This window comes from Labeo rohita, chromosome 13 (assembly GCF_022985175.1).
Source record: "Labeo rohita strain BAU-BD-2019 chromosome 13, IGBB_LRoh.1.0, whole genome shotgun sequence".
NCBI lineage: Eukaryota > Metazoa > Chordata > Actinopteri > Cypriniformes > Cyprinidae > Labeo > Labeo rohita.
This window is the reverse complement of record NC_066881.1, coordinates 13,706,590-13,712,424: the sequence shown is the minus strand read 5'-3', so window position 1 is coordinate 13,712,424 and position 5,835 is coordinate 13,706,590.

Below are 5,835 nucleotides of genomic sequence, written 5' to 3'. Positions count from 1 at the left end.
ACAACGCTCATTCAGTCTCCATCCCTCTCAACACACAATAAAACCCCTCCCAGAGGAATGTGGTGGAGATTAGCAAGACCAATCACACGCTGCCTTAGCTACATATTATTGAAAAGTCAGGTAACTTGTCTTGGCACTGACTGTGCGACAGTGACACTTTACAATGTTTTAGTGTTGCTGACAACTGTCTACACAGGTTTCTCACACCCCTCTGAATAGAACCGCAATGTCCTAAACACTAACATAAAACACTTTAATTAGCAAACCAAAGTCGGGCAGTTAGCCAGCTATAGCTTTTTTTTTACTTAATGACAGATTGGCTGGCAAACCCTTTAGTTTCCCAGCTGACAGATTTCTCCTGTAATCAGATCTCTACAAGAATGAACAACCTGTAATCTAACGAGTATAAACTGCAACTGAAGTGTATAATTTCATTGATGTTTACGCATAATGTTGAGGCCAAATCACAAAATACATTTTAAGTCTAACAGTCATTACCAAAAATGTAAATTGTTTGCCTAGTTTGTATCGTTTTTTGGGCATATTTAAAAAAACAATAATCAGCACTTATCCAAAAAAAAATGAAAATATGTTTTAAAAATTGTAATTAAAAATAGTGTTGATTCCTGGAAATAATAAAATTAATTTAATTTAAAAAATAAAATAAATTTTAAAAACTCATAAATGTACTAAAATTTGTATATAATTATACAAATAAATAAAATCATATATAAAAACTACTATTTAAATTGAAAAGAAAACTGAAAATATAAAAATAAAAGCTACTTCAAAATAAGCATATATGAATAATAGCTAAATAAGACTGGTAATTAAAATAATAATAATAATAATCAAGGACACCTAGCTTTTTCACTACATGGCAAATTACCAAAAAATAAATAAATAAAAATATAAATTTTATATATATATATATATATATATATATATATATATATATAGATAGATAGATAGATAGATAGATAGATAGATAGATACATACATACATACATACATACATACATGTACACTTTGAGGTATTTATATGTGCCATTTAAAATAAGTAACAATATTTGCACACTACCAGTCAAAAGTTTTTGAACAGTAAGATTTTAATGTTTTTCTAAAGAAGTCTCTTTTGCTCACCAAGCCTGCTTTTATTTGATCCAAAGTACAGCAAAAACAGTAAAAATATTAAATATTTTTACAATTTAAAATAACTGTTTTCTATTTAATATATTTTTTTAAATGTTTTTATTCCTGTTATTTCATAGCTGAATTTGTAGTATTTTTTAGTCACATGATCCTTCAGGAATCATTCTAATATTCTGAGTTGCTGCTCAAAAATCATTTATTATTGCTGAAAACAGCCGAGTAGAATTTTTTTTCAGGTTTCTGTGATAAATATAGAAAGTTCAGAAGAACAGCATTTATCTGAAATAGAAATCTTTTGATCAATTTAAAGCATCCTTGCTAAATGAAAGTATTAATTTCTATAATTTCTTTTTATTATAAAATTCTTCCTATTATTATAATAATGTTATTACAATTTACTCCTGTTATTGCTGCTTGTCCAAACATAAATAGTCAACTATCAGAATATGAACTGCAACTTGATTATATAATTTTATTGATGTTTATGCAGACTGCCAAGGCATGATAACACCAAGAATGAACGGCTGTAAATGCAAATGATTTTTAAATTACACAATGCCTTCCTTATTGCAGGTACAGAACTTATATCTTCACCATACATCTGGAACGAAATAAAATCCAAAATACAACAAATAAACCAAAACTTGCTCTGTGATATTTAAAACAGGATTTCTTGATACCCTGTGGGCCATTCTACAGAAATGGTTCAAAGTCTAAGTTGGAAGCATCCTGAAAAAAAGTTTAGTTAATTCTCATATAAAGAATATTTGTCCTCTCCCCAAATTCGTCACTACCAAAACACAGTAATAATAATTTAATAAAAAGGGCTATATCGACCGGTTAAGATTTTGTTTACATAAACTTTGTAAATATATCTTTTGCTGTTTTATTAAAAAAAAAAACTTTCAGAGGTAAATTAATAACAATTACAATTTAAACAATATTTCAAGTGTGATTTATGACATTTGTTATATTCTTAATCCAATCTTTCTTTGTAAAAGACAAAAAAAAACTGATCATACTGATTTCAAACTTAAGGATTCATTAGTTTGAGCATACATTGAACCAAACACTATCATAACATCTTAGTTGATAATTCAATATTTTATTTTTGACAAAACATCTCATGTTGGTTGTAACAGTAATGCTTTGGTAGCGACACATCACATTACAGAATTTTAACTTGCAAACTAAAACACTACTATAACATACTAAAAATTTGCCTAACTGTACCAAAATTTAGTTTTTTCCTCCAAATTTAGGATTTGTTGTTGACAAGTTTCAGTTGTGAATGTTACGGTAATGACAGTTTTATATACTTTTAAGCTCAGCTCAAATATGTTAATCAGCACATGGTTAGCTAGCACAGTTCTGAATAGTTGTACACATATAAAAACTAAATGTTATGGAATAACTCCCAACAAAGTATGCTTAATTGCAGAAAAAAGGTGTTCGGTGGTGACGTTCCATAACCTCTGAACTGTCACCCATCCCCTCAGCGGGACACCTAAGTTTACTTATTTTACTAATCTAAGTTTACTAATCAAATCATGACAAACTACATACTGTCATGGTCAAAAATATCGGCACCCTTGCAATTCTGTCAGAAAATGAGAAAATGCAACACTTGTCTCAGAAAATTGCTCCAATTGCAAATGTTTGCACTGCAACAACACAAAAAAAAAAAAAAAAAAAAAAAAAAAACAGAAGAAAAGTCAAACTTGATAAAATTTCACACAGACCTCAAAAATGGACCGGACAAAATTGGCACCTTGTCAAAATTGTAAGAAAAAATTGCTTTTCAAGCATGTGATGCTCCTGTAATTTGTATTTAGACACACCTGTGGCAAGTAACAGGTGTGGGCAATACAGTAATCACACTTGCAAGTAATGCTGCACAATATACCGATACTTAAAAAGCATTGCGATACCCTGCTTTTTAACAGTACAATTTCACATTTTACTAGTACAGGTACTTTAAGAATGAATTTTAATAAGAGCCAAATTTCTGCGTGTCTGTGTTAGTGAATGGCACAGACGCGCAGTTTTGTTTACTACACACATACGCGTGACGCTCGCTGTATTTTCAGTCTTTACCACATGAACAATCTCTAGAACTGCTCTGAGATTCACTTAATGAGCATTTTATAGTCATATAATGTAGACCCTAAAGGTCATCACAGCAACCCGTCAAAATAAAAGTTTGGCTTAACAGTCAGAAATAAATTAATATATTACTGAATGTAAAGATACTACTACTACTACTAACAATAAAAATATTATTAAAAGAATGTTGAAGGAATATTTACCAAAAAAATATTTACCAGAATTTATTTATCAAAAAATTGTAAATACACAACACTAAACACTACACAACACTATTTTCTGAAAAAATAAATAAATAGCCTATAACATTAATTCTTTATCTAATCTAATTATCCTTTATAAATTTATTAAACATGCTTCTGACTATTAAAATGTAATGAAACGATAAAAAGAAAGTATCCAGAAAATTAATGGAAAAAAGCAGAGATTCACAAACAAAACTGAATTTGAGAAAGAAAATGTATTTCATAGGGCCTTAAAAACATATTTTTGTTCAGCTTTTAATAAATTGCTGTTAAATTCTGCAAGTTTCATGATTTCAATTAATTGGACATGCTTTTTGATAAATATTTTTAAACAGATTTCATAGGGCCCTCTTTATTTCATTTGTCTGTTTTATTGTAGTTGTCCTTTAGTTTGTTACTTGCATCTAAGTTATTATTATTAATAACAGATAAAATAAGAAAACATGACTATGTCATGATATAAATTGTAGTTGTGAAATAAAATAACTATATCATGAAATAAGATTTGGCTTTATCCTTTAAGCTAACTTACCAATAAAGCAAAGATCTCTACATACCTGTAGGCTCGGTAGTTGTTCACCATAATCCTGTGTAGTGGCACTGGCATGTGATTATTCTTTTATTATTATTATTATTTAAAGCATTTTATCCCCCTTTGTTTTAATAGATAAAATAACTATGATCTCCAATATGGATAATCTATTATTCAATTACTTTTCCTGTTGTTCTATGTTTCTTTCAGAGTATCGGTTCAGTAGTAGTATCGTGATATGTTAGTCAGGTTTCATATCGAAGTCAAAACTTTGGTATCGTGACACTACTTGCAACCAGTTAAAATGGCGAAAAACTGACTCATCTTTTGTGTTGTGTCTCACTGAGCATGGAGAAAAGAAAGAAGTGTAAAGAGTTGTCTGTGGATTTGAGAGAAAAAAATTGTGGAAAAACATGGACAATCTCAAGGCTACAAGTCCATCAAGAGCTTTACAGGCCATGGCACTGTAGCTAACCAAAATTAATGAAAAATTACAATTAAGGATTGTTCGAATGGTGGATAAAGAACCCTGATTAACTTCCAAACAAATTCAAGCTGATCTGCAGACACGGGGTTCAACAGTGTCAGCTCGAACCATCCGTCGCCATCTGAATGAAAAGGGACGCTGTGGTAGGACACCCAGGAGGACACCATTGCTGACACAAAGGCATAAAAAAGCAAGACTGGAGTTTGCCAAAACTTAAGTGACAAAACCACAATCCTTCTGGGAGAACGTACTATGGACAGATGAGACAAAAGTAGAGCTTTTTGGTAAAGGACATCATGGCACTGTTTACAGAAAAAGAAATGAGGCCTTCAAAGAAAAGAACACAGTCCCTACAGTCAAACATGGTGAAGGTTCAAAGATGTTTTGGGGTTGCTTCTGGCACTGGATGCCTTGACTGTGTGAAAACGTAAAATAATAAACAATGATATTGTTAAAAAAAGAAAGAAAAAAACAATGCTATTTTTAAAAACAACAATGGGATAAAATGCAAAAATTATTTTAATTTAATTTTCATAAGTTGAAATTTAGGAGTTAGGGTTTGGGACAGCCACCTCCGAATTAAAAGTACCAAATAAATGATGATTTTATATATATATTAAGCTTACTGATATTTTAAACATTATTGTTTCAATAGATAACAGAAGGATCTTAGTAAACATCTAAGATTTGAATAACTTTTTTAAAATGCTATTGCATTTTAAATTCTATAGAATGGTCCATATACTGTATGGCATAGCACTCGTTATTTGCCATACTGCATTTCAACCCTCGGCCTGTGGTGGCATTGCCACATACCGCACACAATCTGCTTACTGATCATCCAATGCCTATCGCACACAAAACTTGATAGCTTTCTCAATCTGATAAGCTCTAATCTAACCTTTTCAACACTTTTTTTTTATAATCGCTTGGCAAAAGTCATGTTTACAAGGTCTAAGGTTGATACAGTGAATGATTAAATAATCACTACATATGCCAACTTTTCATAGCACTAAATTATACATAAGTATATCACCACTGTATATTCAACTTTGTTTACTCAGATCTCAACATTTATTCATATTTGTTGTGTTTAATGGGCAAACTTTCACTGAGAATACCATTATTTGAAATCACTTTAGTCTATTATTGCACTGTCATCCCCTAAATTGCAAGCAAAAACAGTCAACCTGCAGCTGGTTGCTTTACATTCCGGTCAGAGAGTGTCTTCCTGTCCAAATGGGTGTCTCTTGGCAAGAACAAGCTATAATGTGTATACAATACACAAAACTCCTGCGGTCTCAAAATGTGTT